The following is a 21,333-nucleotide window of genomic DNA, read 5'->3' as shown; positions in this document are numbered from 1 at the left end:
TAGAAATCAAATGCCATCAAAGAGCACATTGGTTAAAATGTGACTAGCTAACCTTCAATTCAGTTTGGGCTTGCATCAAATCTGCAGTACTAACAATAAAACATGGGTATATTTGGAACAATTTATACACATCACTATGTCAGGGGTACTAGCTTGCTCCACCTACTACCTCCACTCAGGACTGGAATGAACCCAGAGTTGGAGTTGTTCAGTAGGAGTGAAGTGGAAAGACTTGGTCAAAGCAATGCTGTAAGTTTACATCCTTCACAGCAATGAACTTGTTTGCAGGTGTGAAAGATATGTTTGGTTTAAAACCCATTTTCTTTACAAAGCACTTATTTGTAAAGGGCTGCTTCTCTTTACTTTGAATCACAGTGATAAGTCTTGCCCTAGTAACATCACTCACTGTACAGTCACCATCTTATATCCATACCATCCATTAGGTGAAATCCTGCTGGATAAAAGAAATAAAGCTGTTCAAGGAATAGATTTACTGTACACCAAGGCAATGAATTAAGAAGTCTCCATACCCTCTAGTGTATTCTATATTTCCTGGCCATTTAGCACATCTCTTAAAAAACAAACAAGAAAAATCACTTTCTTCACCCCAACTTATAAAGGTAAATTGAATCTAAAATAAAAATAGGATGCATAAATTCTTTTTAAAAATGCTGATGCAACACCTCTCTTCTGATTTTTTATCTTTTCACTGTCTCGTAGCAAGAGAATGCATTCACTGAGAGTAGTTTATGGTGTAGTGCTTTCCTTGAATTTCTGTGCATGTCAAAAGAAGTACTTTGCTAAAATTCTAGAGATGTAGGTTTAGTTCCAAGCACTTTGATAAACTTCTTGTGTGACCTTGTACAAAGTGACATGGTGATAGATTTGATAAAGTAGTCAGAATTCATCACTAAAGTTAGATTTTTCAAAAGCTTTGGCTTACACTTTTGAGTATAGAATAAAGAAAGTGTCATTTTCTTCCTTGGGTGCTGAGCTACTCTGAAAACCATGCCATACATTTCACAGAGCAAACCATTAGAGACTATTATCTTTGAGTGCTACCAGCCACAGAACCTGTTTTCTCAGAAATCTGGCCTTGGCCTTTGGTGCCTATCATTTTGTGCCACAACCTGCCACTCACAAAATGAACTTCCATTTCACTTTCCATCCCCTCCTTTTCTTTTGAAGCCTGTGAGACTCTATTCTCAGCTAAATGCATTGGCTGCACCTAGAACAATTCTTTCAGTTGTTGCCATTAGAAGCAACTTTTTTATCAATAATCAAGAAATTAGAAATCCATGATTGTAAAAGAAATTGAATAGCATGTAGAAGCAGCTATCAAACACAAAACCAGACAGCTCTAATTGAATATATTGAATACGCTTAGTGAATACTTTGACCCGTCACAAAAGTCAGGAAATATATGTTACCTTGTCAGAGAAACATTGACTTTTAAAATATTGAATTTTAAGGAGACCTGGTAGACTCACATTTACATTTTCATTTAATGGTGAATTTGAATTTAATATTGTCATATTAGAAAATTCTCTGTTGAATTTATTTCTATTAGGTTTATTGCCTGAGATTACTCTAGTGAGTGAATTAGTAAGATTGTCCAAAATGTGTTTATGGGTCATTTGATTTTGCAAAATACTCCTGTAAAATGAACTCTAAATTAGAAATGGTCAGTATACACATTATAAACCTTCCTTTAGTGTCTACATTTGGATAATTATTTGAAGTATTGGATTTTTGGTGAGAAAGAACTATCTTGCACATGAACGTCACATAGCAGTTAAGTCAGTAAATCCTATATTCTGAGCTGACTCTAATGTCATATGTTAAAGCCCCTAAAGTCAGGACTTTTGCAGAATTGTTCAACCCAGTCTGGTAAATCCATGGAATTTCTGCATTTTTGTTATACATCCTATTTATCTCCTATGTTATATTGTCCAAAGCATATTTTTATCAGTCCAGTACTTTATGAACAAAAATAAGCATTGAACCAACTCCTTGCTTAATTGCATACATATTCATTATATTTACTGACATGTTAATTCACTTGAATATGAGGGGGTTTTAAGGACTTAAAGTACATTAATATTTAAGTCTAGCACTAGAAATAAGAAATTAGAATAGCCTGTGGCTGGATAATTAATTAAATTTATTTTCATTTTTTAAATTTTAGAATGCTTTGTTAGTGTATTGTCCTTCCCTTTCAAATTTCTTTAAGCAGATACTGGTACAGTTGAAAATATAATTCTGACTCAGCTGTTTGAATGTATATTTTTCAGTATATTTTTCACATGATGGTGAACTCTAGTAGTGAACCTCCTAACTGAAATAACATTGATTTGTTTAATGTTAAAGTTATGTTGCATTGAACATTTTAAATGTTCAGAAAAAAATATTTCCAGAAAGTATGGAAAAATTTGAGAAATAAATTTAGTGATGATAATACCTACCAAAAGAGACAATTGCTTTCAAATATACTTAAATACCTTACAGAGAGTCTCACAATCAGCTAAATATGTTTTGGAGAGGCAATTAATGGTAATATTTCACACTCTTAATTTTTTATGATGCATCAGATGTATAATTTCTGTATTACTAAATCCATGGTTTAATCATCAAATAACTGATTTTTGAACTGTGCAACTTTATTTTTGTTTAACTTCATATAATGCATCTTGGGTAGGTGCACTCTTTATTGGGTGAAAAACTTGCTGATCCGGTGGGTGATGGTGTATGGGACTAAACTCAGGTGGGAGCCATTGACTAGATTTGTTCCAGGGCTCAGTATTGCAGCCTGTCCTCCTTAACATCTTTTGTTGATTTGGATGAGGGAGTTGAGTGCATACTCAGGAACTTCACAGATGACACCACGTTGGGTGGGAGTGTTGTTGGATGCAGGATAGGAAGAGTCCACAGGGAAATCTTTTAAGACTGGATTGATGAGCTAAGGACATCTACATGAGGTTCAATAAGGTCTTGCCTTTGAGTCACAACAATCCCAGGCCGTGCTACAGGCTTGGGGTGGAGTAGCTTGAGAGCTTCCCAGCAGAAAGGGACTTGTGGGTACTGATCGAGACCAGCTGGACATGAACCATCAGTGTACCCAGGTAGTGAAAAAGGCCAAAGGCATTTGGGCTTATATCAGCAATAATGCAGCCTCTTGGCAGGGTGGGGTGGGGGCATCTGCCCATGTTCCACTTGCAGGAGGCAGCTAGGTGAAGATGGAGGGAAGCCCTGTCTCTGGGGAGACTCTGCCTGACAGCCATTTCATATCTCACATGGAACAATAGGCATTACCTCTGAGGAGGAGGAGACTGCCAAGGTCGCTGTCATCTAGAGAGGTTCTCTAATTGGATGGCAAAATGGACTGCAATCTAACACTTGACTGGCCAGTAGTGTCCTGCCAGCAAGTAGATCTTGGGAGGAGCCAGATCTTGCGCAGTCACACAAGAAGACTGCAATTCAAGCTTCTGGGGTACACTTGGCTGGATGCGCTGCTGCTTGGTGCTTGGCTTGGCTTGCTGACTTCACTTCTCTGACTGATCACCTGAGACCTTCTCCTTCTCATGTCCTGCCCTATCGCTTCTTCTCCCTCACTTGCTCCAGCCCTTGCTTGTCCTGCCTCCCTGTGTTCCTGCCCAATGGCTCTGTCTCCTTCATTCCTGCCTGAGCCACCTGCTCTCCACACTGCTTCACCAATCCAGCTCACCCACCACTGTGATCCCTTCTGCAACCCTGTCCAGGGTTTTTCACCTCCTGCTGGAGCCCCACTTACCTTATTTCCAGCTGCCCATCACTGTGAGAACTCTTCCTGTGCCTCTCTGAGAGCTACCCAGGCTCCCCCCCAGCAGGGAGCATGCACACTGCACCAGCTGGTTTGATGGTGACAGCTCACTCCCAAGTTCTGTCTCCTCTTTCTCTCTCTCTACCCTCCTCTATTCTTTTTTTTTTTTTTCATTTTCCTTCTGTCTTTTCTGATCTTCTTTACTAAGACAATAGTTTGTTGCCAATAAACCATTTTCAGATATAATATTTGCCTTGTTTGGCTTTATTCCATCTTAGAACATCCCTTTTAAAAGAACTCCTCACCATTCCCTACAGTGGAATGTGACATTGGTGCTGGTGAAGTCACACCTGGAGTACGGTTTTCAGTTTTAGCCACTCACTACAAGAAATACACGGAGATCCTGGAGCATCTCCAGAGAAGGGCAAAAAAGCTGGTGAGAAGTCCAGAATAGACATCCTATCAGAGGAGCAGAAGTTGTTTAATCTGCACAAAAGGAGTCTGAGGGGAGACATCATATCTGTTTACAACTACCTGAAAGGAATTTGCAACAAAATGGGGATCATACTTTGCTGCCATGTCTCAAGTAAAAGAGCAATAGGAAATAACCTGAAGTTGTGTAATGGGAGGTTCAAATTAGATATTAGAAAACAAAAATTTCACTGGAAGAGTGGTTAGGCATTGGAATAAGTTACCCAGGGAGGTAGTGGAATGACAATCTCTAGATGAGTTTAAGCTTCTGGATGTGGCACTTGAGAATATTGTTTAGGGGTGATCATGGCACTGCTGGGCTAATGGTTGTACTAGATGATCTTGAAAGTCTCTTCCAATCCTGATGGTTCTGTAAATGTTCTGCAAAGAGTTGAGCATGTGTGATTTTTTCTGCTAAACAAAAAGTTTGAGACAGAAAGTGCCAATGAGATTTCCTGATTTTTTTTCACTTGGTGTTATAGAAAAAATAGTAGTTCTTACTTTTAAAGAAACAATTAAATTTTTGAGAACTTGCTTGGTGTCTATTATTATACAAACACAAAAAAAGAGACTTGTGAAATTGGGGGAAGAAACAGGAGATTCTGTTCCTTCCTCTGAAGAGATTATAACTTCATCACAGCAAAGATTCCCAATCATGACTATGTAGGGTGTTCTATAGGTAGAACACCCTACCCTATGTCTCTGAGGTAGGGTGTTCTCAATTACATCCATTTACATTTTGTTTCACTTTGAACAAATAATTAAATGATGAACCAGGGAATAAAATCTGATTATCCCTGCTCCTAGATGAGAGTCCAAACTTCCATGCTGGAGAAAGCTTCTTCCCTTTTCATGCACGTAAATATTTATGTATGTAAAATGACATACTGAAAAAATTGGAAGGTCCAATCTTAGGTCAAGGATTTGGGATACTTCCCAGGGGCAAAGATGAAACTAGAAAAAGTTACTGACCCCTTCTTTAGCACAACCTATATATCTATGATGGTAATAGAATGACTGTTGCTATTGATCAAAGCCTCTGGTGGAGATTCTGCACTGATACCTTCCCTGGGGTTCTGAAATTTGCTTCTTGTTATAAAACATTTAGTTAGTTATAAGGGTCCACATAATAAAAAACCATTTAAAATACTTTGCTGAATGAGAGATTATTCTGTGTATACCATGATCCTGTCAATATAGTCCTTCATGTGTTCTCTTGTTCCCTTTTGGGTCTGAACAGAGATATATTTCACTTTAATAAAGGGTCTTGATGTTCATAAGCCAAATTTATTGATGCTTTTCTTTCTTTTTGTATCTTTTTTAGATACAATCAATGCCCTAGTTTTAGTAATTGAAGACTTGCATTTTCACTGAGCATTCATTTATTCTTTCATTTATTGACAGATACATTTTGTTTAGCATTGTTTAATACACTTATTTAGCATTACTGGTATTAGTATAAAATAAACAGACCAAAGCCCCCTTTCTGCAAGCATGTTTAATGCTCCCTAATTAAGTTTATGTTTATCACTTTCATGGGTGATATTAATACTTGGAAAAATATATTTTGTTCCATAGATGAAAGATGCATCCATAAAGGTAAAGAGAGTGTTCTCATATGAGTTCATTAGAATGAAAATGGAAACTGAGTTGGGAAAAAAAAAACCTAGACTGTGAAATAAATTATAGGCTTTACTTCATTTAAGAAAATGTTTTCTCAAAAAAAAAGGACTGGAAATAAACTTTTTCTTATGTATTCTATTTGGTGTATTAAGTCTATCGCTAGAAGCATTTTATAAAATATTTTCCATCCCCAGTTACAACCCATGTGTCAGAACACAAGAAGTGCTTTCTCTCCTCTCACAGAAGCTCTGTTCAGGCAGTGTGAAAGGGTCTCCAGTGCTCATTGAACATCTTTTGAAATGGAAGATTTTATTTAGTAATAGGACTTTGGGCTTTTTTTCACTGAAGATGCATAACACTTAAAACACACCCAACAATTACAGAAATAAATAGACTCTACTTCAGAGTTGTGTCTTTAAGAGATATTTATTGCATCTGACACTGGAGAGTCAGATGTTTACTATTGGTAAAGAAATAATAATTTTTTGGCAACCTACAAGTGATATGAAGAAAATGTGAAGGCCACAGTATGCTTTAAATAATTTAAAATTAAATTTGTAAAAACAAAACAAAAATAAAGCAAAAAGAGCAAGCTTGAGAAATTATCTTGCACAACAAAATATGTCTGTTTCAGGATAATACAGTCACTTAAGAGGCACTTATGGTAAATAGAATCACTTTACTTAAATATTTCACCTACTGAATTTTCTTAAGATTCTACAAGTAAGAAAACATAATTATGAATTTTTCTATAGATGTTTAAAAAACATTTTCAGGAGATAAGAAAGTGACTCTTGTATCATGCTTGGGTGTCATATTTGTCTTGTTTGTAAATAAATGTGCCTGCACAATAAATAACACAATGCAGTTTGAGTGAGGATTTGGGTTATGTTGTTTTTTGTTTTGTTTTGTTGTTTCTTTGTTTTTTTTTTTTTTTAATTGGAAACTTCAAGTATGTTTTAATATGCAAGAAATATCTAATTCAACAAAATTCAAGCTTGCAGACCATTGCAGTGCAGAAGAGATTAAATCTTTCCAAAGAATAAAATAATTACAAATACATTCTCATGGAATGTATCTTTTACTCTTTAAAAAATGATAGAAATTAGCACAAAAATTTGTTTGTTGTTCAGAGTTTGTTTTTTTTTTTTTTTAATGTTTTATCAGTGTCAAGCAGATTGTTAACCAAGAGTAATTTTCCAGGTGATTTCTGTGGTCTATAAAAGAGATCATTTTTCCCCCTCAGCTTTGTGTTTTCAAAACCCCAGAGTAATCTGCTCCTTCCAAAGAAGTATTCCTTTCAAATGACTGATGAATGGAGGCATCCATCAGCTTGTAAGTAATCGACGACTGGACATTTCAACAGAAACAATGCATAAAGTGGCATTATAGATGAGCTGAACAACTCAGTAGTTTGCGCCACTAGTGATAATTAGATGCTACAGCTCAATGGTGTGGTGAATTGTTCAGCTTCAAAAGGTATTTCACCAATACAATAATTCCAGATGCATATCTGTCATGTGTCCAAATCGTTGTCTGCACTTGTCCCTCTAAAAAGGAGCAATGGCAGAAATAAACCAGTGAAGAAACAATAGAGTGAACTCTAGAGCTAAGGAGTAATGAGCATTTCAGGTGGATTCCCACAGTAATAATTTTTTCTAAATCCCATAATTTTTCTAAATCCTGCTTGCAGTACTCTTCTCATAAATGGCAGAAGAGTGGTTGTGCCTATTCTTTCAGTAGAAAAACAGCATTATTTTTCTTGAAGTGCAGTATGCACTGAACTATAAACTGATTGTATCTTTACATTTGTTAGGTGAAATTTTTTATGTAGTGTATGTAGGAGGAATCATTTTGAGTATGAGCTACCCAACCATGTCAGTTAAAAAATTAAGAGTAGAAGTATATTATGACTATTAGAGCTAACTGTACTGCCTCTACCTGACTGAGAACAAATATTCAGATGATTTTCCATCAAGCATGCAAAATAATCCATTGTCTTATTCCCTCTTTTTGACAGTAAGGATTTATGAGTGTACTCATTTCTTACAGAAGATTTCTTACAGAAGATTTCAGTGTCTCTGCTGTGAAAGGAATCATGCAGATTTAGAAAAATCATTGAAACACATCACATTATTATAAGCTATGTGATTTCAGAGGGAGTTAAGTACCAAAATAATTTATGTCCCTTTCAAGATTTGCAGATTCTATCAAATATCAGTGGCTTCCACAGGAAGAAAGAGCAGGTTCATGGTATAAAACAGTAATATCAGTTTCTTGGGCTGTGGGTTGGTAACAGGTTTTGTTTTGGAATGAAAAAAAAGATTTTGCAAGAAGCTGATCAATTTTTCAATTTTTATTATTTATTGTGCAACATAGAAATTATGAGGTACATTATCACTCCTTATTTGGTGTGATTCAATAGTTCATTGTGAAAAATAACAGCTTTCTATAGATGATTTTAGTACCTTTCAGGGAGGTTCTGAGACTCATGGTTCAAGAATCGTAGAATGGTTTGGGTTGGAAGGGACCTTTTAAGTTCCAATTCCCCCTGGTGCAGCCAGGGACATCTTTCATGAGAGCAGGTTGCACAAGGCTTCATCCAGTCTGGCCTTGAACGCTTCCATCTTATTGGAGCAAACTGCTCCAGTGTCTCACCACACTTACTGTAAACAAAATTCTTCTTTATATCTGATCTAAATCAACTCTTTTTCATTTTCAAACCATTATTCCTAGTCCTATTATTACAGGTACTGGTAAAAGCCAATCCCCATCATTCTTGTAAGGTCCCTTTTTATATTGAAAGGCCACACATCCTTTACATAATCAAAGTTTGAACAACTTTAACTCTCTCATCCTTTTTTCACAGGAAAGTTTTTCTAGCCCTTTGACCTTTTTCAAGGCACTCACCTGGACCCTCTCTGACACATTCATGTTTTTTTTAGTGCTGAGAGCCCCAGAGCTGGAATGCAGTAGTCTAGGTGAGGTCTTTCCAGCAGAGTAAATCTCCCTCAACCTACGGCCACACTTGTTTTTGCTGCAACTCAAGATGCCGTTGGCTTGCTGATCTGCAAATGCATTTTGCTGCTTCATGTCCAATTTTTCGTCTGTCAATATCTCCAAGTCCTTCACCATAGGGCTGCTCACAACCCATTCATACCTTAGGCTGTCCTGGTACTGGGGATTGTCCCAGCCCACGTACAGAACCTTTCACTTGACCTTGTTCAACTATCAAGCTGCTCACACACTTGTCAAGTTTGTCAAAGTCCTTCTTCATGTCATTCCTCTAGTGCATCAACTGCACTTCATCCTGGTGTAATCCATAACTTGCTAAAAATGCAAATAATCTTACTGTTTATATCAATAATAAACAGCACTGGCCCAAGTACAGACCCGTGAGGGACATTGTACATCATCGATCTCAATCTGGACATTGAGGCTGCAACACCTTGGGTAGGGCCATTCCATTGAAACCTTATCCATCTCACAGTTTGTCCATGTGACAACATATGTCACAGTTTGTCCACAATGACAACATAATCACAAAATGTGGGTGGCATCATTTCAAGTCCAGATAGAGGACATGAGAAGCTCTTTCCTTATTCACCATCTCCATCATTCTGCACAAAAACCACCAGCTTACTCAGCTATGACTTGCCTTGGTGAACCCATATTAGCTATTTCTATCACATCTTTGTGCTTTCATGTGCTTTTTGCCTGGCTTCCAGAATGGTCTGTTCCATGATGTTATGAGGCATAGAGGTGAGACTGACTAATCAGCAGTTTCCAAAGTCCTTTTTTGTACTCTTTATAATAATAGATGTTGTCTTCTCTTTTCCAGGCACTGGGAATTCTTCTGATTGCCATGACTTTTCAAATACAATGAAATGTTCCTCTTCAGTAAAATTTTCTAAATTTCTGATGCTTGTTCATGGTGTCAGTATTGGAAATCTAAAGGCAATTATGTACAGACTCTTCACAGAGAGAGAACCTACAAGTGTAACTGGAATATGCACTACTCCTCCAGGTACTTGTCCAAGCTTACTACTACAAAATAGGTAGCTGTGCAAATGTTCTGGACTGTACCCCTGTTTTTCATCTCCCTACAAGGCAGCTGCATACTTGAAAGAATAACCTGTATTTTATTGATTAAGGTTAAGCGAAAAGTCATCTGAATAATTTTTTTTACCTTTTTCATCTAATTTGGATGAACGACTAGGAAGTGATGAGGTAAAGGACAGATTTGTTGCAATGGTTTTATCTTCTGTGCATCGCCAATGGAGGCTGGAAAAATAATTTAAAAGTCCAGAAAAGTTTCAGTTTCTTAGAATTCAAAATATGTTGTGAATGCTGCTTTTCCATTTTTTAGCATATTCTTGTCTTTAATAGGCCCCTTTGGAATAGCTTAGATCTCCAGGTCAGGAGTTTCAGGCAAATGTATGATTTTAGGTTAATTTTTTTCTGGAATGTCAGTTCAAGGTTCAATTAAACTCTTGAGGAATGACTAAATATTTCAGTTCACCCAGCTGGGCTTGCTTTTATGTTTTATTTTACAAATAAATTCAGGTGGTATTTGTGAGTCATATGAAATTTTTAACAGGAAAGTTACTTGGAAATCTTATTCCAAGAAACATATTACCACTTAGCACAAAAGTTTTTCTGAATTTAGCAAGAGGTGTCTCGCATTGAATGGCAATAAAACAGTAAACCTCAAAAACATTTTCCTTGCTTTACTATTGTATTTTTGCATTTATTTATTTGACTACATTTATTAGGGCTCGAGATGCAGTGTGGCACTTACTCATGTTTGAGTAGTTACTAGCTGAGCAAGGGCTCAGTAACAAGGTCATACCACATTTCTTGTAAAGTTTTTAAATAATGTTAATAATAGATAGGAAATGTGTTTGGTGCTAATCTTGTATGTCTTTTATTTTTTTTTTTAAAGAAAACAAAGACATTAGTCTTCTGTCTTTGCAAACATGGATACTTGCAAAGGATATCTGCAAAGACAGCAAGTACTTAGTAGCAAAGTGAAGTCTCCCAGTCTCTGAAGTTAAATTTATGCTTTCAGTCTGAATATTTCACTTGGATGAATTTCTTCATTTCTCATGTGAGTCACATGGCACTGAAATAGTCCAAAGCATTTTAGACAAAATGTGCAGAAGTGGAACTAAGGGCTGTGTGCTTATTAAACTAATAAATGAGTCAGGCAATAAGAATCTAAATGTGGAAGGCTTTACCACAAACTGAACAGCAGGGCTACCCCTCAATAATAACAGCCTAGTAATGAGTAAGGTTCTGTTGTACAATGAAAAAGCAAAACTATTTTATTCTAACTTTTTTTCAATAAATGTGTTCCCTTTTTGTTTATATAGAGTTAGATTCTAATTCAGAGAATCTGATCCATGTAGCTTACATCATTCAAAAGACATACTAGCACACAGTCACTTTACTCAAGTGATTGATCTCTAGCATTCGGCCACTTGGCCAGTTTCTACAGAATGTATTACTGGGAAAACATCTGTGCTAGTTCTTTTTGTCTGCATCAGCATATGTTGGGCAATGAAGCACAAAATTTGCAAATAGTATCCTTAATTTTAACACACAATTGTAAGCTACACTCTGCTTTTATTGTCTTTTTTCCCTCTGCCCCAAACCATGAAAGTATTTGGTTGCATTTCACAATTCAAATTCAGAGGACAAAAATGAAAACCAAATATTTAACTTTGAGCAATTGTTCTCCATTGCTAAGATTGTCTGGAAGAATATATGAATATATAAAAGTTACTTAAACCTTAGCAGTAAAAATGTACTGTATCCAGACAGTATAATTAGTTTCTTGAAGCCTTGCCTCTAGTTTTATACTCAATCAGTTATTTCTTCAATGAAGTAATATTCCACATGGTTAGACAAGGTCTTTAAAGCAATTATAAAAGGTTAATTGTACCAAATTAGCATATCTAATATTATACTAATGCCACAATGTGTGGTGAATACCAGTTTTACCCACCATATGTGTTTAATTGGCATATCTATTTGTCTAAGTATTTCTGAATACAACCTCCTGAATATCTGCAGCTGAATAGTTGGGGGTTTTTTTGGCAATCATTATTTTCTTCCATTAATTGTTTATTATTAAATATTCGGTTTCTTTCTATCCTGCACAAAAATTAACACATCTGTTAATCTGCAATTTTATTTCTGCAATAAAATAGTACTGGTGATCTGGCCATTACATCTTTACATCTCTTGAATATATATAACTTTTAAAAATGTAGCTAACCTGCCTCTTAATTTCAGGTATGGCACTAGATAGGCTGAGTGAACTAAATTTCACAATATTTAAACTGGAAAAATTAAGCATCCTTTAGCATGTGTTTGTTCTTTTGTATTTATTTTAACCTTAATCTGAGACAAATAAATTACAATTCATTAAACTGCATTGGCACCAGGAAAATTCTAAACTTTTCTTTCTGTTATATTAGAAAGCTAGTCCCCTGATTATATCCCTAGTGGCTAAAAGAGGAAAGTGTGAGCTAGATGTGAGCAAGAAAAAATAGTGAAACAAAACCAAGGTCTTATTTTGCAAAACGGCATTAGTCATTACATGCATATGGTAATGCTAGCTTACTACAAAGGTCTGTGATTTTCACTGTATTTTGAAGGATGGTGAAAAAGTTAAGAAGTAAAATTATTTGGAACACTAAAAATTATTAGGACATTAAGGGGAGGAGGCAATGACAGTGGGTTTTTTCTTTAAATGGGAAAAAAAAACAACTTTCAGAATTTGTTTTCTTCGGTGGTATAAGGGAGAAGCTTAGATGAAGCAAGTTCAGGTCAAGTAGAACACAGCAGAGAAGCAGAAAATGAGAAATTAATTTAAAAAATAAATACTGTAGATGAGAAGTTGACATTTGAAATAAGAGCAGAGGAGCTAGAGAAAACAGAGAAGGCAGGAAAATTAAAGAAATTTTCCTTTGAGTGAATTTTTTTTTTAACAGATGATGAAAAGGACAAAATAAAGGTTGCAAAGAATTGTTGTCAGAATATAACATATGCTGTAGTGAAATCAGAAAAGTACTTTCATAACTTTTGAGAAGCACACTTTCTAGTTCATGACAGGTGCAGGTGTGTTGATGATTTTTGATATGTACTGTCAACATGAATGCACTGCTATCAGCAGCACTTTAAAATGGCTCTATTTTTACTAGGAAAACCAAGGCTAATAAGTCACCAGCAACTGTTCATAATGGCAGTTGTGATCCAAAGAGTCATTGGACTTTTTTGACAGTTCTGTTACCTGACACTATTCTGAGCAGACTGATAGATCCATAAGGATTCCTAGATCCTCTTTCATCCATGATTTTTGACTGCTGGAAAGGCACCATAGAAATTGCAAGTTTAAACAAGAGCTTCTACAAATGAGATTTTATAATGGATTTTCACCTGGGAAAAAACGTGTTTAGGCACACTCTGTGTCTTTAGTCATATAAAATGTAGATTAGATGTTTTGGATGAAGGTACTTGTAAAATTCATGTAATTTTTTAAAACTATATTGCTTAGTAGTAGTGGTACAGGGCATGAGAAAGAGAGGCAGTGGGAACAAAGTAAGTGACTTATGCTGGATGTGAGGAAAAAAACTATAAAATTCAGAAATGTCTCTTGCAGCCTTATCTGACAAAAGATTTCTTTGCTTAACTGCTCAGGCATTTTTAACTAATCTTTGTAAATTCTAAAGTTGCAATTATAATCATGTGTGCTTTCAATCACATTTTCTGAAAAAGTTTAATACTAACTCTTTGAAGCTAGTTTACAAAAAATATAATTTACTTAATTTACTTTACATGTCTAAAAAGAAACTTAAGTTCAAAAGTACTGACCTATTCATGATTTTTTATTTAATAAATGATATTTTATATTAATTTTACCATCTATTTATTCTGTTTGAATCCATTCTAAAATATGTAAGCATGCTTACTTTCTCTCTCTTTTGGCATAAAAGAAGTGACTGCATCTAAATCCACGTTAAAAGTACTAAGCATCCTGTGTCCTTTGTATTTTAGAATGTTATAAAAAATTGGTGAGATATGGATGTGACAAGTTGATAATAGCATGAATGACAACATCTGAGTCAATGTAAAGGTCTGTGATTAGTTCTTGTTGATAGGAAGAGTTAACATGCAGGAAGGCAGGAGTGCAGGGGATCCTGGATAGTCTGGAGAAGTGGATAGTCAGAAACCTTATGAGGTCCACCAAAACTGAATGCAAAGCCTGATACCTGGGATGAATAAAGCCTTGCAGCTGGACAGGGTGGGTCCAACCAGTCAGAAGCACTTCTGCAATAAAGGATCTCGAAGCAATGCCCCCAGGAAACAAAGTAGCCCCTTGCTTGCAGAGAGGGATAATTCGCTCAGAGATACAGAGAGCTGAGTGCTGTGCCTCCTTCACATGGGGAAGACACAGATCCACTGATGGAGAGTATGATATTTGGTGCATAATCCAAGATATTAGGCCTTTATCTGTAATAGAAATTTGCAAGAGAAATTTCACTACAGTCATAATGTGGGTAGGAAGGAATCTTCAGATCACCAAGTGGGTCACCAGCCTCAGCCCCTGCTTGAAGCAGGTCCAATGATAGCAGGTGGCTTAGGGTTATGATCAGTGCATCTCTGAGTATTGCCATTTTTAATCACCTCCACAGTTCCCTCTCTGGAATTCAGCCAGAATTTGTCATGTTCCAGTTTTGATTTATTTGTTTGCTTGTTTGATCGTGATTGTTGATACAGTTGTGATGGGATAGATTAGTATCTTTCGCATCTTCCAGGTTTTTTTTTTTCTTTTATTTTTGCCAAGAAGATTTCACAGCTGTATATAGTTTTAACTGTGGCAATAATGCTGCTCTTGATATACACAACCACAAGAGCCTCTGAACATAATAACGAGTCAATGCTAGAGGAAAGAATAGAGTATTGTTAGGATATTGCCTCCAGCATCTAATGCCCCAGGAATCCATTTACAATTGGAATCCACTCCATCACTTATGTTTTAGCGTTTATTAGGAACTTGAAGATCAATTCATCAAATGTAGTGTGCTGCTGCATAAAATAGAAAAGAGGACACTGCTCGGGGTTCTCTGCTTTATTATAGTGGCACATCAGCACTTAAATGCTTGCAATATAATCTGAGCATTGTAATTAGTAATCATTCATTACAAGCTGAAAACACCATATAGAGCACTTACAGCCCCAAAGGACTTAATTCTTAACTGCAGCTAGTGTTGTTTTATGATTCCAATAACTAAAATCTATTGACTGTGATTTTATTATGGTTTGTAAAGAAAGAAATTGAGTGTCTCTTCCATTTTCTTCTAGCCTCAGGCAATTGCTGTCTGTTTTATTTTCTGTTACCGTTGAAACTGAAAATCTGGAGAGAATTACATTTCTTTGTATTAGATGGCCAATGGAAATTAGCAATGTGCAAAGAATTGATGGTATTAAATTAACATATTTAAACTTGAGTATCAGGATGTAGTGCCCTGTTCATTAATATACTTAAAACCATATGGTTGCTTTTGTTTTTGGTGTCAGCTTAGTTGGGTGGGCAATGCTTAGGCACAACATAAGATACACTTATTGATTCTTAAAAGGTCTTCATTCACACTTGAGCCAAAGCAGCTGGTAGAGGGCTAAAGAGCATTCAAGTCACCCACATCTCTAGATATTGCTTTCTGTGGTACCATCTGTATCCTATTAAATATTCTTGACTTTTGCCAAGTTTGGCCAATTTATATGTTAAATCGGTTGCTGAAAAGAGGATCCAAGATGCTTGTGCAGGGAAAAAAATCCCTAGTATTAAATTGCAAACTCTTATACATTAATCATTTGTTTTGGAAAAATCCAATTCAACTTCTGCTGCACAAATAATGGTACTAAGATGTCAGATTTCTTAGTGTCTGAGACAAAAATAGGAGGGAAAGTGCAATTTCAATACATTTTATTTCCCAAGAAGGGTATCATCTTCAGACCTGAGAGAGGATGTCGTCCAATTTCTTGCTGGAAGAGACAAAACCCACCAGATCTGTGAAGCAACTGTAGAATCATTTGCATATGCTTTTTTCATCCAATATATGCTGTAATGAAATGAGTCCTAAACTGTTTAACTACTGATATACTGATATTTCAACACCTCATAATCAGCTAAGTATGAAGTAATCCTCAGTGTCATACATCTAGTGTTACTATTTGATGGTGATAATCTTTATGCATGCCAGGATTTTAGCCTTCTATTAGTTTAATTTATTGAATTAGGAGGTCAAGAGTCTTACCCCTGGATAAGATATTTTTCCTATAAAATTAACATCTGGCACATTTTTTCACCATCTACTGATTTCATGTCAGCCATCTCACCTCAGAAGTTGGAATCTGTTCATCTCACTAAAAACTACTAAAAGTGCTAAAAGTGGTTTCTCTCTCTTTTTTTTTTTTTTTTTTTTTTTTTTTTTTTTTTTAATAGAGGGATGTTGCTTTTGTCTTTATAAAGATCTTCTGATTCCTGGCAAAAAAAAAAAGAAAAACAAATTTAAAAATTCCCAGTATCTGATTTAATATCCCTTTGCTCTTCCTCTATCTAATTTTACTTTTTATACATATTAAGTTCTGTCATCTCAGACATTTGCACTCTCACTGCAGGATTTGTATATGTATTGCCAGCAGTAAGATCTTGCCAAATTTCTGATAAAATAGTTTCAGAGTCCCATTCTTCTCCCTCAGTAATAACCATAACCATGATTTTTTTTCCATTTCTCATTCTTATCTTGAATGAATGTGCATTCATTTCAATGAGAATGCCTCCCTACTCAGATTTGATTGATATAAGAATGCAGCCTAACTTTAATGGTAAATCAGTTACACAAAAAAGTAACCGTGAGTTAAATAGCAATATAGATAATTTCTAATACATGCAAGAGTGTAGAAAATAATTACCCATTAAAATATTGGGTATGTTGCACAATCCCGTCTCCATGGTTCTCTGTTTTACCTGTGAAGCTATGAGAAACAGAACACTCAGGTCTAGAAATTGTGGCTACTATTTCACTTTTAAATAAAATTTCAAATTGATTCACCTATTTTTTTCTTTTTTGCAACTACTTCTCTTCTCATGCCCCACTCCAGGACTACAAAAGCTTTCTAAGGGGGAATAGATTATCGTGTTTATTGAAAAAGAAATAAAAATAAAATATTATTTTTTCATAATGAAGCTTCACAAACTCTTCCTAAATCTACATATCAATCAAGCCTGTAAATGAGTGGAGTAAACCTGATATGTATTGACTTTATTTACTTGTTTGCATGTTTAACTGCTTGTTTTGTTCATATATGTGTGTGTGTGGTTAGTGAAAATGCTGCTGAGCTGGCTTTATTAAGACTTGTCTTGTAAAATATGGGCAATACTCATCTTAAAGGGCTAAGGCCTTCTTTCTAGAGTCCCAGTTTTAACTGCCGTGATGCACAAACTTGTTTTTCTTATTGGGATCTGCACTGTTCATAGCATGTTCCTTGTATAGAACTCATCCAGATGAAAACATAAATCTTGAAACATATTTGCAAGTAATGACTTCTGAAAATAATTATTAACTTCTTGATTGGTAAATTAGATTTTTTTAATCTATGTACAATTTATCAGTAACCAAAAAGAGATGACAACCCTTCCTCTTTAAGACTGACTTCAAAATAGGGAAAATGAAAAAAAAGTCAGTAAGTGGCTTTCCAAATGACAAGTCAGATATTTCACAGTTCCAGTGTTCCATGTCAAGTGTTATATCAGAATTCATTAGGATGGTGCCACTATTTCATTATAAGGTCTTAACTTCCTAAATTAAATTGGAATTCTCAGTTCCTTTCATTAGGTGATGATGGCTAATTTTCTCAAATTCTTCATAACCTATTTGGTATTTATAGAAGAATTAAAAGACATATGAAGGCCATCTCTGAAATTAAATCATGCTAGGATTTCTGGTCTTATATACTATTTCTGCATTAATTTTCATTATTGATACCATTTCATATTTTGGAAATCATAACATTTTCTCACAAAAGAGGAATAGATTTAAATCAAAACAGAGGAATAATTTAAAATATCTTTATTATCTCTGTGGGTCATGGATTGTCCATAGCATGAAGAAGCTATTAACATTTTATTGTTACCTTGGCATTCTGTGATCTAACAGTGGCTGCCCTTAACTAATATTTACTGTAGTTTTACTTCATTAGCTTTAGGTGTTATTTAAAATTATCTCTGATATTTACCTTTAAACAAACAAGGTTAAATGTGCATGTGTAAGTTACCTTAACATGTCTGTCACAAATATTAATTTTTATAATATCCAGAGCCCAGCAGGAAAAGGCAATGAAATATCACTTAAGAAGTTGACCCTTGCTGAAATGAATCACCTCTGCAAATCAGTGTGCTTCCTAAACTCTAATTTTGTACTTTTGTATTTTAAAACAGGTATGTAAGCAAGAAGTTATGAGTAAGGTATTTTTATCTTGCCATATGATAACAATTACATATATTTAATTCTATATCTTTCCGAGGCCTCTAACAAGTTTAATTGCATCATCTTTCTTCTGAATTTCCAGAAATTTAAACTTGAAGAATTTGTACATCAAGAGTCTCAACAAGAGTGTGTGACCTAGAAATGTATTTCTAGAACACCTGTCTTAATTTAGGTAGTAGTAAGACTGTGGAATCTTGGGTGTTCAATGGGGAGAAGAGGAATAATGCCTTCACACAGATGGTTACCTTAGCTGTTACATGTAACTGAAAGCTTCTATATTAAGAAGAAGTAATTTTTTCTATATTAAGATACACTTATTGATTCTTAAAAGGAATTATATATTTTTTTTTCTATATTAAGAAGAAGAAGTTTTTCTCCTAATTCACATTTTTCACAATAACATTGTGAAATGCTCACATCAGCCTAAAGGATTAGAAGAAAGATGTCACTACTATAAAAATATTTCTTTTATTCTAATATCTCTGCTGTCCTAATTGCACTGAATGACTGCCAGGGACTGTGCAAGTGTAGTAAGTGAAGATTGTCTTTTCTTGGTTGGTGTTATGTTTTGAATTGAAGAGTTGCCGTTGTTCCCTGTGTGTGTGCTCTCAAGATCTCTCAATTTCAGGCTCAAGTAAAATTACACACGTATCCAAAGTAGTCGTACACACTAGCTCTAGTACTGGAAGCAGCACAGAAGAAGGAACACAGACTGTACAGTCTAATTAATCTACTTGTTGTCACAGCTAGATCTCTTATGGAAGCTGTGCTGGCTAACCTGTCTAACTGTCACACTGCACTCTACTTGGTGGATACTTAAGTGCCTCACAAATATTATTTGCTCTGTTGAGTGCTCTAATTTCTAGTTTAAATAAGAAAGGTAAAAACCTCTGAACCATTAGCAGCTATTAAATATGAAGTCTGTAACTTTCCACTTTTTAACTCTTTCTAGTTGCATCTATACTCATTTCTCCTTTGGATATAACAGCATATATCTCTGTCACTCAATTTTCATTATGTCACTTTCTTAATGTTTTTGCCAAGCCCTCTTTGATTTGATCAGATGCCGCGAGGAAAAAGGATAAATTTTCACTCATTCGAACTTCTTCTGTTACTCTTCAAGAATGGTAGAGATAAAGGGAGGGGAGAAGAATAGCATCTCTAAAATGATATCCTGCTTTTCCTGTTTATTTCCTTCACCAAATGCTCATCAAATTCACTCATTTGTAAGCTAAATACAGGTTTTCTTAACTGTCAGAGATACATTCTTGTCCTTTCTCTAAAAAAATAAACTCAGTTCTTCTTGTCTCTTGCCTCAGCCACAATAAAGATGCTGGAATGAAAACTAAACAGGCAGCTTATGACAGTGCATAGAAAAGAATATCATATTGTATTGTCCTTGCAGTGCATTCCACACTAAATTTTTTGCTAATAAATTAATGTATGCGTCTTCTGACATTCCTTGGCATGTGCCTATTAAGCCACTCAGCAGGACAGGCAGGGAGCAAATAAATGTAAAAAGCCAATGAGTCAAGATAAAGTCAGTTTAATAAAGCAAAAGTAAAGGCTGCATGCAGAAGCTAAGAAAAATAAAATGTTTATTCTCTACTTCCCTTCAGTTAGTGTTGTCCTTCCACTTCCTGGAATGTAGGACTTGAGTACCCATATTGGTTGTTCTGGAAGGCAAATGTCAATAACAGTGCAACCCTCAATTCTTTTACCCAAAGCCCCCACTCTCCTCTCTTGGCTTTTTATGGCTGAGTAGACATAATATGGTGTGAAATATCCTTTCAGCCAATTTGGTCAGCTCTCCTTTATTGTGTCCCCTTCCAGGATCTTGCCAAATCCCTGCCTACTGTTGGAAAGACAGAGCTGATGATGTGCCAGTGCTGCTCAGCAGTAGCCAAAACACTGGTGTATTGCGTACATTCTTTCAGCTGCCAACGCAAAGCTGGTGAGGGCTGCTATGCAAAAATGAACTCCAGCTCAGCCAGATACATTTTTTCACACTACATTCTTTTGGTTGTAACTGAGAGAAAATTTAACAAACACGTCTTAACACATTAAACTTTTTCCCAGAAAATACTGATCTCACATGTGAATATTCCAGTCTTACTTCACACCCTTCTTCAGTATTATGATCAACTGCCAATGTGAAGACAGAGATTTGACAATGGTCATAATAGATTCTCATTCAGCTAGATATTTTCCTTCATTACTTTAATTCTCAGTTTCACAGAAAATGTTTTGGAGTGTGTACAAAAGTTGAAAACAAATCAACATACAGATTCAATGGGAAAAAAAGAAGGAAATCCAGCTTTTTTGGGAGCTATTTTTCATTAATTTAATTAGATACTTAAGTGTATTTAGGGGTCCCAAGGGAGGTAATAAAGTTTAGAATTTTAAATAGTAAAATAAACCTTAAGGAAGATAATAATTTCCATTAAATAGAAGAAGGGGAATCTATTACTAAAGAGGTTAGTAACATATATATGATAAAACAGTTAAAGAGAATGAAGCAAACTGAGAAACATAAATGAGCATAACAACAAACTGAGTGTAAATGTTGAGCGAGAGGATGGGTCAAAGGAGATAAAGGATTTATTAATTCATTTCACGTGGAAATGAAGGTGTAGAAGTCCCAACAAGACAGTTCTTTTAACCTCAAAAATAAGGTCACGTGCCCACAGAATTTATATTCATTAGTGCAATACAAAGGTATTAGATATTTATTTGGCAAATAAACCCTAAATTAGTCAAGTATGAAACACTAAAGACACCATAATATAAGTTCTTTTACCAAACCTATGAGATTGCCCATGAAGTTTTCTCAGCAGCATTTTGAACATAAAGGAAATGGTAAGGCAAAAGAAGATAAGGTTA

General features: G+C 35.4%; 2 long non-coding RNA genes across 2 annotated transcripts; one reads left to right on the top strand and one right to left on the bottom strand.

Moving 5' to 3' along the window:
• Positions 1-8,374: 8,374 nt before the first annotated feature.
• Positions 8,375-9,435, bottom strand: LOC135291287 (uncharacterized). Its single transcript, XR_010354089.1, has 3 exons — positions 9,054-9,435; positions 8,804-8,961; positions 8,375-8,559 (listed from the first exon to the last, which is right to left on the bottom strand). It is a non-coding gene; the product is annotated as an uncharacterized LOC135291287 (long non-coding RNA).
• LOC135291286 (uncharacterized) lies at positions 9,434-20,451 on the top strand. The gene is made up of 3 exons (XR_010354088.1): positions 9,434-9,655; positions 9,735-9,920; positions 20,284-20,451. It is a non-coding gene; the product is annotated as an uncharacterized LOC135291286 (long non-coding RNA).
• Positions 20,452-21,333: the final 882 nt, after the last annotated feature.

This window comes from Passer domesticus, chromosome Z, assembly GCF_036417665.1.
Source record: "Passer domesticus isolate bPasDom1 chromosome Z, bPasDom1.hap1, whole genome shotgun sequence".
NCBI lineage: Eukaryota > Metazoa > Chordata > Aves > Passeriformes > Passeridae > Passer > Passer domesticus.
Note: the sequence above shows the minus strand (reverse complement) of the source record. Positions and strands in the feature narration are given on the sequence as shown.